We start from the raw sequence: 13925 nt of genomic DNA on the forward strand, positions 1-13925 counted from the left end.
ATACAGTACAGCCCTACATCCTGGATAATATTGATTTCAGATGCTGAGTCTCCATTTTTCATATTGTAATCATAATATGTATTTGCTAAGGTCGTATTAATATAATGTTATTACATTCTTTCTGTAAAAAATAAAAAAACTGGAACATGGAAACTTGCTTTTAATTAAAATCTGAAGGCAATGCTGTGACTAATATCACCAAGGAGTTTTGACAGAGAAAAAGTCTAATTGTTAATGTGTTTATTCATGGAGACCAAAGTGCAGCATAATTTTTATAACCATTGAACATATCCTGATCCCACTGACATGTTTTAGTAATACTCAGCATTTCTTAATTTCATCTACCTTAATTAAAAAAGAAATATACTCTGCATATGTGATATAATTATGCAAGCTCTTACATGTAAGTAATTCCAGGAATATTCTAGGTCTTATAGTATGATGAAACCTCAAGCCTCTAGAGGTGCCTATTTGTCTTTAATGTCTGTAGGGGAAGTAAAGGATGAGTTTAGGCTCAGAAATAGGTTATAAATTGGCTAGCATTACCCTTCCCATTCCCCCAGGATTATCAGTATAAGTAACTAAAAATGAAGGTATTTAAAATCAGTGTCCAATTTTGAAATTTGGGAAGCTTTACAGAAATGGGAAAATAAACAAACCTTTGATTTTCAATTTGCACCACAACTGACAAACAGCAGTCTAATAAGTTATCATATTAAATGGCAACATAATGGAATTTTTTTTTACTTAGCATCTACACAGGTTTAAAATATATCTGTAGCAAAAAGAGAATACCAAGAAGAGTTCATATTATATGGTGATATCAGTATTGCTATTGTCAGCGATATTTTTGGGATATAATTTTTTCTGAGTTCCAAAGCAATATTTTTTGAATTGGAAAAAGTTCAGAAGAATGCCAAATAAATTGCATTTATTTGAATTCTGGACAACATCCTTGTATTGACACACTTGTGTATTTTGGCCTATTTAGCCTATACAAAGCAAAGGTGCTGAAGTAGTGTGTTCTCTGAATTTATGATCACTTCTATCTCACCCAAGTTGATAAGCAGATCAAAGTCAACCATCTTGTCAACAACACACAAGAAAATGGAGGTTTCCAATGCCACTTGACTTCTCTTGTTTGGGTTTAGAATTCTCCTTGTGCTCCTCTGGTATTGCAGATGAGTGATATGGAAAGCAGGGCCCAAGAAAGAAAAATTAAGATTTTGTTACAACATATCAATATTATTTTTTTCAAAAATAACGATAATAATTGTTATATTGCAGGTTACAGATGTGCCTCTAGCTTGGCTGAAAGTTCAGGCAGGGAATTCTACATCTAATTTTCAGGCACTGGAGCTCTGATATGTCTTGAATTACAAACATTTGGGCAAGGAATGGGTCAGCTATTGATGAGAGTACCTGTTCCTTTCAATTAAATCTAAAGTCTCTCTCTACCTCTGCCTCCTCCACATGTACCCTCTACCCCCACTATGCATGGACAAGGTCATAAAATTATAAAAAATGAATCTTTAAGTTTTGAAATTAGGTGATTGGAATAACAGACATCCTTTAAAATTTTCAATCAATAGTGACTGTTTACTTCTGAAAATGTATTTTGTCATATTGTTATTGAAAACAAATTCTAAGGATTAAAAATATTTTACATAATTCTTAAATATGTGTATGAAATTTTATCACTCGAGTTTACAGAGTTTTAAAAATTATTCACATATAGATGATAAAATTTTCTTTATATATTTGCTCTGCTGTTCATAAAATGTCCCAGTTTGGAAGCCTGTTGGAAGTCACAAGCAGTTTGTGTTGGGGCACTAGCAGTGTTATAAATGTAACTAAAATGAAAAATACAGAGATGTCCCCTAAATTTACTTAGGGATGTCTTTGGAAGGAACAGTCTCTCAATTTCCAAATCATTCAATTCAGATGTATTACTGGAATCAGGTATGATAAATGGTGCATTTTCTCTTGATTTATTAGTTAAAGGAAGAAAAAAAACCCTTAAATTATCTTCTAAAGGCTAAAGACACAGGCTTATCTTAGAAGGAAAGACCCAAAAAACACTGATATGTTTTATGAGCATAGATTCCTTCAATATCCTTCATGCCACATACTGAAATAAGCTATTAAATAGAAAATATTTTAGGAAATTTAAAGACTGCTTGGATAAGATGTGATAAAGGAGTAGGGTATCCCTAAGTAAACTGATTTTTGAGACTGTCAGATCTGACAGATCAGCACTGCTATTTATGCATTAATCTGGATCAGGTTAAAATGCATAAATGACATTTATGAATCACACTCACTGTGATTATTTCCAAGTTTTTCACAGTAATGTCCTTGAGATTTTAAATCCAAACACCAGAGCTTCTCAGAATTTAATTCTAATAATTGAAATATTCTATAACATTAAAGCTCAGTTTTCCCACCTTGAAAATACAGTAGTTTGTACTATTTAGCTGCCTTTCTCTCTAGTCTAAGGAAAAGTCTTTATTTTCCTTTGAAAAATAATTGAAATGTACTTTGAGAGAAATGTACTTTGAGAGAAATTAAATTACTTTTAATAAATAACTAAGTACTTTTTTCTCTCTACCTTACTGTAGAATCATGGTAGTACTTTTCATCCTCTTGAGTTAAATCAGTTATCTATGGCTAGTCAAAATTAATGAGAAGGGTAGTAGAAGACATAAACATGAATTGCAATGTTACCCAGATGTGTTTGAGCACATAGGTAACAGTCTTGGTATGGACACTGATCTATGGTCAGCTATTGCAGTTATTTCTCCAAAGAATCCTAATTCAGTGGTTGCTCAAAGAGGGTGCGAACACTTAGTTCCAATCAAAGTCTAAATCAGAGAATAAACCCTTCTTTACTCTTTCCTTCCTTAGATTAGATACACAAAATGAACTGCTGACATGCCTCTACTTGGAACTGTAAAGGGGGAATCATCTGAGAGTAAAGATTCCCAGTAGGACACACAGACATTCACAGTGAAAGAAACTTTTTTTTTTTTCTGAATGAATATTAAAGAAAAGAAAGAAAAGCTATTGGTAAAATCTACAGATTTACACATTTAGGGGAGGGGTGGAAAGCAAAGTAGGGTCATCATTGTAGAAAGATCTGGATTATTTGTTTGTCTACACACAAGTTAATGTAGTCAAACATGAAGCCATTGTTGTCTGTTCTGAAGAGTACTTTGACCTGCAAAGGACTTTCACAGGGATTTCTCTGATATATCAGATGTCCAGCTGATGGTAACCCTCTGATCTGATTCTCTGCCCTTAACCAACTAAACAGCAAAATATCAAGAAAAGACATTTCATTTTACCACTATAGTTGATAAAGTGAAGCCACTCTTAGTTTATTGTAATCAGGACAAGTGGAAGAAAGCTGTAATGCACCCCACAGCAGACATTTTTATAACTCAAGCCTCAGAAATCCAAACACTTTTAAATGTGCATTGATACTGAATGATCTTTCTTTGCATGGAGTGTTTCATTTCTACATAGTTGTATATAATACAAAGTGCCAACCCTGGTGTTCAGTGAGACAATTTATGGGAATGGTTCAAAACTGCATCAGGCAAGCTTTAATATTAGGGAACATTTCTTTACCAAGGTGGTGGTCTAACACTAGAACAGTCTTCCTAGAAAGGTACCCAAGCCTGTCAGTTTATGAGACATTTGGACAATGCCTTTAGTAACAACATGAATTAACTCTTGGTAGCTCTGAAGTGGTCAGACCAAATGGACTAGATGATCACTGCAAGTTCTTTTCAAATGAAGTCAGTCTATTCTATTATAATCAACTAGTCCCTATATTCCCTTAGGAAACAATTTATCCCTGTTGGCTTAATTATTACATTAATTATGCTAATAATAATATTACACCAGATATTACACCTTGAGAAAGAAAACAGCACACGTTTTTGCTAAATTTGTCCCTCCATTAAAATTAAACTTTTTTTTTTTAATGATCAGAAATCTAAGAAAATACTGTGTTATTTATTGATAAGCTAAATTATCAACGTTACCAAAAAAAAGTTAACATTTAATGCAAATATAATTCTAGAAATTATTTCGCTATGGCATTTATACTACTTTTATGCTTTTAAAAGCATACAAAAAGCTTAAAAAAACTTTTGTGTCATTGTGTCCTGAAGCATCTTATGACATTGTAGAATCATAAAGTCATTAAAACTGGAAAGGACCTCAGGTGGTCTCTGTCCAACCTCCTGCTCACAGCAGGGTCAACTCCTGGGTCAGAACAGGTTGGTCCAGTTGGGGATTAAAAGTCCCCAAGTTCAGAGAGTGCTCAATGTGGGCAGAGCCTTTGCCACTGTCTGACTGTCCTCATGGGAAAAATCTTCTCCATCCAGCCTGAAGTGATCTTTGAAATGACACTATTTGTTGCCTGTCCTGCTACCATGTACTGCTCTAGACTGCCTGGCTCCTTCTCCTTGACACTTTCTTGAAGTTTTGGTTGAAGGTGTTGAGTATTGCATTGCAATAAAACATTCTTGTATTTTGCACAGGGGAAATAGCCACTCTGCTTAAGTACTGGGGAGCCCTTCCATCAGCAACCATTTTAGCATCATATTTGCTGATTTTCAATATGGATTTTGGTGGCACCTATCCATAATATCTATAAGCAATCATGGCAATTTAATACAAACCAGCTTCATAGCTAAGCATTGGCAGATTTATCTGCATAGTTTAACAAAGGAAAAGTTATGGCACGACCTGATAACAGGAGGACAAAATATGGATGTCTTCAATCCAGCAGAGCACAACAAAACCCGAGGGCTGAATGTTGAAATCATGCTAATTCATGCCAGAAATAAGGTGTACACTTTTAACACTGGAGATAAATAATGTTTCAAATAACCTGCCTTAGGTCATGGCATAGTCTTCTGGAAATATTAAACAAGACTGAATTTTTTCTCCCTTAAAATACATACACTTCAAGCAGGAATTAAATCAGGAGCATCCTGTGGCTTGTGTTAAGCAGGGGGTCAGACTAGATGATCACAATGGTCCCTTCTGGCCTTCCCATCTATGAATCTAAATGGAACACAGCACCAGGAGAGCTCAAATCCCCTCACAGGTTTAATAAAAGCCAGGAGCACATGACTGACCCAGAGGCAATTTGGAGAGTTGCTAGCATGACCGACTGCTGGTGATGTAGGGCTCTGCCAAGTGGCAGGACACCAGCACTGATAGGGAATATTTCACAACCTGGCATCTGGGGTCCCAGGTAGCTGTGTGCAGCACATGCAGCTCTAGCTAACAACTAGAGAAGACAAGGAAAGCATTAAGCCATTAGGAAACTGATTCTTTTAAATTAACAAGTAGAATAAAACTCAGCTTGCTTGAATTTTATCTCTTCCCAAATTAAATAAAAGGGTTCATTAATTGAGAACTGCAGCTTTTATTTTTTTTTTTTCTTTTTACTTACTGTCATTGTGCCACCCCAGACACACACAAGTCTCATGCAGCCATTTGCTCACTCCCTTGGGTGGGATGGGGAGAGAATCAGAAGAATAAAAGTGAATTATAGCAGCATAATTCTAAATAAACATCTAGTAGTTATGAGCAATGCTTAACAAATTTATTCATATTCTAATGCTAGTATTTATTTTGAATTTTTAGCTGAAAACCTCATTAATAACTGGAGCAAAAACCATAAAGGAAAAAGATGTAGCTATAGCTGATAGAGTGTCTGAGCCTGGATTTTTCATTTCCATGTCTCTGTACACAATGCATGAGTCAATTTTATTGCATAAGAGTTACTTTCTTTTTTTCTGACTGTCCCTATTCCTTTCTTGCATGCTGGAAACTCTTCACCAATTTCCACATTTTATCTCCCATTTACAATGAGATAACTCCCAGAAACAGAGGATGAGACTGATTTCATCTAAATTTAAAACTACCCAGCATAAATGTCTGGCTTTTGGTTTACTCATTCTAGGCTCCCTCAGAAATCAGTAAAGAGAAATTATCACTTTTGAAGTGTGATTTGTCTTATCTGCTGTAGAAGTATATTTGAGGATGAGAATAATTTTTTTAGATTAGTACTCTTTAGTCTGGAAAACTGGCAACAGGGAAAAAGGATGTGAAATGCAAAAGGGCTACAAAATCATGAACGGCCTGCAGAAAGGTGAAATGAGACAATCAGTTAAGTGTTTCTAAAAATACAAAAAAATTAAAAATAGAAGACGTTAAACAAATATGACTGTAGCTTCATTAAATTAACAGCACTGAAAATGAACAAAAGGAAGTGGAATTTTAAAAATATCTGTAGACTTCCATGCCAAAGGACTGTATGGCTGCTTGAAGAGTGTATGGATGTTAAAAGAAGGTTGTACAAGTGTTTGTAAAATAAAGAATTTGCAAATTGCTAAAATCTCAAAATAAACTGCAAGGATGGAAACTCTTTGAGTTGAATTAGCCAGAAACCAGAAAAGCAAATAGGAAAAGGACCCTGTATAAACTTAATCTTCCCTGAGGTAGGTGGACAATTGGTCAGCCTAAATATGGTTGTGTTGTACACATACATTGACTATAATGGAATGAATGGAGACACTTTGAGGAGAATGCTAAAATCTACACTGAAGATGACTGTATTTGAGTAGATGAAATCCACAGAGTGATTTTGAAAACAAGATCAGCTCAGGATTAAAATAGGTCACATGTGCAAGAAAAAGGAAAATCAGACAGTAAGTTGCTGGATTTAGCATTTCTCTGGGCAGATCAACTTCCCACTACAGTTCTGCTTGTACCTGCCATTAATATAAGTCATTAATATAATCATAAGGCTATCAGTTTTTCAAATGTTTTTCTAGTTCTCAAAATCTGAAATTGGATGGGTTTATCCCCCACATGTTAAAAAGGACTGCTGAGAATCACCCAGAGCTGGCAGCTAGACCCCAGCAGAGTGAGGAGACAATCAGAGGGGCAAAAATGAGAAAAATTATTTACACAGCCCACCAGAGGGATGTGACTTTCTGTTATTTGCAAAAGGTGATTAAGAAGAATAGGCACCTCTGCTGTAAGTAAAACTAGATGAATTTCAGCTTCATTTCTTTTCAGTAAAGGTTAAAATTATTCCGTCTTAATATATTTTGGAGGGTAGAGGGTGTATATCCATACACATCCATGCAGTCATTGAACAGAGAAACCCAGGTTTATTTCTACTATCTTCCTCTCATGATATTACTCTCCTCCACACCAGCATGAGATTAAAAAAAAAATGTACTATGCTCATTTATCAACTTAAAAGAGCATCTCAGTAGATTACTATAAACTGACTATCTTTTTCTATCCTTGACTATCTTTTTCAGATAGCTAATATTGCACACATAAAAAGCTCCATGTTGTCTCCACTTTTCTCTGACTCCTGGATGTCTACCTGAGTCCTGTCAGGTCTTGTAACCCAGTTTGACATACACGTATCACCGTGGTCTCTTTGGCCTAAAGTGACTACTCTAATGGAAGTCCTGGCAAGAGGCAATACAGCCTTTGAGAGCAGAATAAGAAAACAGTGTTCAAACGCTCTGCAGACTATCCCATGGTCTGTTCTCACAATGTTGCCTTGACATGGACCAGGAAAAAAAACTGAGCAATGTCAGCAGCCATGTGTTTCTGCCTTTCTCTCCCCTTTCTAAAACTAATGTCAGACATATAGATCATATCCTGCAGGATCCAGAATAATGTATCCTCTATTTATGCTGTGGTGATATTGCCACATCAGCCAAGCTAAAAGATACTTTATACGTGTAATGCATGAGATTTTTGAACAGCTGATTTATAGTTTCTTTAAATCAAAAATTAAAATGAAGTTAAAATGTGTATCAACATTACTCAGATCAGATCTGATCAGATCTTCTGTATTGATAATTGAACTTTTCATACTGAAGATTTGATCACAGAAAAGCTTAAAGCAATTGACAAAAACAATCCTCCAGACTTTCCATTTGCTTTCAAACAAAATGTGAAAAAAACACAACTTCACAGTATATTTTGAAGGATAGATGACTATACCTACTGTAACAAGATTCAGTGTGTTTCAAAAATGTTCAGCATCACAGAGTATAAAGAAGCAAATAGATCTTTAGTAAAAGCAGAGGAAGGAGTTATTTAAAAGATTTGCTTTATGTATGCAGAGCAAATTCTTCTACATTTTAGATTGAAGTGGATGTAGATCATCAGAAAGATTTTTTGATAAAATATCTGCATTTACCAAGCAGTTGTATGGAATATGTGAGATGATCTTTGGAAAATTATGGCATGCTATAGACTCCATGGAAAAATAATCTGCTGTAACAAATAAAACAACATTGTGGATAAAGATGATGGAAAATATCCTTTAGTGGTTTTTAGTGACACCCAATGCAGTTAAGGGCTTTTCTGTATTGTATTCTGTTCATGCAGTTTGAGTGTTTGATGATAAAGAAGCTAACATAAGGATTTATGAGGAAATTACAGTGCTGATTTTTCTGATGGCATTGCCTGTCTCAGTTCTCTGTATTGATGGTAAACAAAAGACTGACCAAAGAGGGAGCAAAGCAAAACAAAACAATTTGGTGGTTTCATCAAAGAAATGATGATGGGAAATATTGTTATTAATGTCCCCAAAGGAACATAACTTCAGAAAGAAAAATATTAAAAGAAATAAGTCAGTTTTCCTATCAAGATTGGAGCCTTGCAATGAAAATGAAACTATGGTAGAAATCCAGCAAAGATAACCAAATGCTTCTACTTGCTTTTATAACCTTGAGAATATTTGGGAAAATAGCATGTTTAGCACGGTCCCAAAAATATTTTTCAAAACAGTCATCTTTATAAAATAAGGATTTCATTAAGATTTTAAGTTCCTGTTAGAAAAAGTATTAACTAATTCAAAAGCTTTGACTGAAGGAGTTTATGAAAACTTATTCAGAAGCTCATTATACTGCAATTTCTAAGGTAAAAAACCAGAATCATTAATCAGCCATGAGGGAAGAATGAAGACCAACGTATTCAGGGTAAGCTTTAAGAGTAATATCAAGATGACCTTTATGTCAAGCAGTAACATGAATGACATTCAGAAGTAGAAGATGAATGAGAGCTAAGAAAACATAAGAGACAATAGGGAAAGAAGCCCAGTCCATCAACATGACACTAAAAACCTGAAAACCATCATAAAAATAATGAAACAAATTGCAGAAACCAGGGTCCAGCTCGTGAACAGGATGATGCAGAAAAACAGGCAAGGGAAAGAGAAAGTAATTTTCTTCACCAAAGATATAGAAAGTTTCAACACTTCAAGGAGAGCTCAATAATTGTTTTAGGTTTTATTATTATTTTCTCCCTATTCAGAGTTCAATTCTGCTTGTAGTCCTTCCCCAGCACATTGATTTTGCATAAGAAATGCTGATCAGCAAATTAATTTTAAACAAGCTAACTATGATACAAGACACTGAGGTGACACAAGGGATTCCTTCATGACCCCCTACCAGTCAGGTTTAAGAAGCAATGCAAAGTGTAATGAAGTGATGTTCTGAGTCAGCTTTTCCATATTTCCCTTAGGCACTTTGATCCAGTGACCAAAAAAAAAAAAATCTGCCTGCTAACATCTAGGACCACAGCAAAAGGGTCTTACCAGCAAAACTATGGGAACAAGAAGAATTTGAAGAACTGAAGAATATTGAAGAATCCTCTTTCTGTTACAAAATGCATCTATTTTTCATCCCACCATTTTCTAATAAATATATTCAAAATATTGTCCAAAGCTAATGTTTTAATATTTTGTGTTTGATTTTAATTTCCAGTAGTGTATTCACTATTCTGTATTTGCTGAACATCAATATTTGAATAGTCAGTCAGTGATACATGCTAAAGCCATGGCCAATCAAGCCTGGCTGATGTTATACATCCATTTAAATCTGACCTTCAACTGCTCTCTCTGATCAACCCATGTCTTTTCTGGTCTTCAACTAATGGATTTTTAGCACCATATGTGAAGTGTGGAATGTGCATCAGCATCTTTTACATTTACTTTCTTTCAAAGACAGAAGGGAAGTGTATGACTAAAAATGCCTAAATTGATACAGATGTACAAGCACAACACATTCATCTGCACAGGGGAGGCTGAATAACAGAGCTTATTTAAATAAGTTTATGCTGCATTTTGGCTATAGGAGCAGTGGAAAGGATAATGTAACAAGTTTAAATGTGTCATACCCCCTAACTTAGTTTAAACTAATAAGTATATGAAGAGCAGCAGACATTCAGTGTATTGTTTGAGTATTTTCTTTGTTCCTGTAAATTCTGTTAAGTGAAAGCTGATTAAATTTTTGACTAGAAAGAGTCCCTTTTTCCAGACCTTATTTTTATTGAACTTCTTTATACTTGCCACAAGTGTTTTGGGTGCTCTTTTAAAGCCCACAGATATACAAAAATACATTGAATACGAGGAGCAAGGAAATTCATTGTAATGTTGCTACATCTCTCTTTAATATCTTTGAAAGGAAGAGTACAGATTTCCACTAAAAAAAATAGTCACATGGTGTCATGTCTGCTTTTCAACTCAATGGAAACATATCAATGTAGTATGATATAATATCATACTAAGGAGAGGTTCATTTATATTATATTTATATTCATCTAAGCAACTAGAAACATTGTGGAGGAACCTCTACTCTCTACATAGACTAATGCATATCTTTTCCCCATTAATCTCTCTTCCTGCCTGCTGTCCATCTGTTACTACTACAAGTTAGTTTTAAACCATTCTAGGAAATTTTTTACATTCAACTTCAAGCATTCAAAAAAAACCTTCACAGTTCAATAGCAAAACCCTTGTGTGCATCATATGAATGATTGGTGGCTTGCCATGTTAGGCCACTGAAAATGAGAACTTGGCCACAATTCCTGAGCAACAAGAGAATTCAAAGGCAAATGGACATGGGCATGGTTAAATACTACTGGTAGTTGGAAGAAGTCTGTTTTAAACATGATGTGATGTGTTTGGGGTCCTCTGTGAAATTCATAATCTTTAATTCTGACTACTGATAAAATCTTTGGGGGTTTTTATGTCTTTTTTGGTAGGCAGTACCTTGAATTCACTTTCTTGACTTTTGCAGGTCAGAGTGTGTGCCAAACCTTTCATTCAAAAGTATAAGTCTAACAGGATTTGCAGTCACACAAAACTCTCATGAAAATTTAAAATAGGAACCAATTACCTTAAAATCAACACACATCCAATTCAAGTCCATTAACATATGATAGCAGCTAATGAAAAATCTGATATATAAATCACAGAGTTTAAGGACAAAGGGGTCTACTATACAATCTATTCTGATCTCTTACATTGAATAGACTGTAACTTTTCACTCAGTAATTTTCTGATCTCTAAATAGACAAACAGTTTTAGTTTAAACTGTAGGGGCAGATCCTCTGTCTGAACTCCTTGTAGTATTTCTTCTAATTAATCACACTGATTGTCTCTCAGATGTTGTTTTCTGGTCTGAGCTTACCCAGTGCTCTCTGTCAGCCTTTGGATGCCAGTTTGCCTTTGCTTTGTGAGATAGCTCTGCACTGTAGTACTGTCAAAATTTCATGACTACTAAACCTCTTCTTTGATGAATTAAATCAAATGGAGAGAGATGTCTCATCTTACAAGAATTTATAAAAAAAGGAGGTTTTTTTCAACATTTTTTCTGACCTCCTTTAATAGGGCCCATTGAAGCATTGATTTAATCAGTTTATGTGGCACAGAAATTTACCTCATAACTCTGTACATCACATTCTCTTTCTATGCCAGCAATTACCTCAGCCACAACTGGGGAAAGTGCATAGCAGGCCAGTATGACCTATATTCTAGATTACTAGGCATATGGACTTATATTTGGCTGAACATGAGAAAAACACATCAAGGGACTCTTAGGAACCAATTTTTACACATGATTATTCTTTTTCTCTCAACCAGTTTCATTCATCTGCAAATTTCATTACAGTTTTATGCTTGCTTCCAGTAAAGTACTTGATTAGCACTGGGCCAAAGAGATTCTTCCTGATTGTCATCCAAACTATCAGCTGAAGATGCCCATATCCTCCACCAGCTGTTACAGGCAAATTAAAGCCTGGATTGCTTGTATTTTCTGTGAATTTCTGCATTCAGATTTAACAGTCAGGCCTCAAGGATAGGATACCATACCAAACATCATGTACACCTTTTATGGGCTACAGTAATAAACCCTAGATTTGAAGGCAAGAATTTGTTCTTATCAAAACAATCTTATAAAAATAATTATTAGTCTGGTTATAATGACAGTAAAACTTGCTATTCAAATAATCTGATTTTTGCCTCTTTGCCTCCCATTCTTCAAAACAATTTAGCCTAAATTGATACAAACAGACTTCCTGCTGCCCCCTCTTTCCCTGATATTATGCTCAGTCTCTCACTTCTGCAGTAGATCTTGGTAAAAGGTTTTGTCAAAAACTGGAGTGAGGGTGAGTCACCTCAACCCAAGTTGAACCCAAGATGAACCCAAGTTCTTGCTGCACTTTATAAAGTATTGTGATACTGATGTTGTCTTCGTTTTTAATACTCTAGACGTCTTTATTTTAGACTTGGAGTCTGCTCTAGGTAATTTTTTAACTTTTTTAAAGAATCACCTTAAATTGTTCTTTTTTTACTATCCCTAAATCCAGTTTTACTTAGTTTCCAGGTTGCATTCATTTAATAATCAGTGAGTGATCAATCATTTGTGACCCACATTTAGAGAGCTCTGTGGCCTTTTCTGTCATCTTGTGCCTATACTTTAAAATCTTGTGTTTTGAGTGCCCACTGAAATATCATTTTTCAGCATTTTCCATGTTTCTCTCAGTTCATACAACTAATGTTTTATTAGCTCAGCAAAGTGCCACATGCAGCCTGGTCCTGGAGCCATTAACACCACATCTTACAAAAGCAGCACTGTGGGCAATGTGCTCTGATAACTGCTGACTATCAGTATCAATCAGTTATGGCAATAATACTGATACTTTTTAAAAATTCTATACTCCATAGCTGGAGTTGAGTCCTCTAGAAGTTAAAAAAACCCCTAATATAGGTTAAAAAAAAAAATTGTCTGCAATAAGTGGCAAAATCTGAAGTAGCTACTGAACTGGTCTGTTGATTAACTTTGCATCTATGCAACTCAGGCATTTTGCTCCAGGGAACTTGCTCAAGGAAATTATTTTTTAAAGACTTTTTAAAATAACATAATTATAAAATAAGCAATACATCAACTATCAAACTTTTGAGATACAAGTTAGATCAAAATGTGTATTTTATGAATTTCTGAATACCACACAACAAGCTTATTGGATATCAAACATAAGCATTACAACAAATACTTACTGACACAAACCTACAGTTGTTTTTGTTTTCAGCTCAGTTCCTTTGATGCAGAAAATATAACTTTTCAGTTAGGAAATTGCAGACAATATATTTTGATGACTTAATACTTTAATTCATTTATCTTGATACCTTTGCTCTGCAATACAATTACTTCAGTCCACCTGACAGAACCTTCTTGACATAATGGTTCATTGCAGGCAATTCACTCCTACAGATTTGCAATTGCTCTGGCAAAATTTCTCCCTGAAACTGGCTGAAGAGAATTAGTGGACTCTTTAAGTTCATTCTAACTGGACTAACTGAAGATATCTGATTGTTTGGTGGGCTCTATATCAGGTTTTTTGGAAAGCAAAAACAACCGAAATACAAGCTTGGTTGTTATTCTTTCTATTGCACTTGCCCTTCCACAGACTCTAAATGCATGTAGCACTAAGAGTCTGAGACTGGCTTGTCTGTCACAGGCTGGCTTTATGCTCTGATCACAGCATAATGCTTTCATGGCTGAGACAGAAAGATTTCT

The sequence above is a fragment of the Erithacus rubecula genome (assembly GCF_903797595.1).
Source record: "Erithacus rubecula genome assembly, chromosome: 1".
In the NCBI taxonomy this organism is placed as follows: Eukaryota; Metazoa; Chordata; class Aves; order Passeriformes; family Muscicapidae; genus Erithacus; species Erithacus rubecula.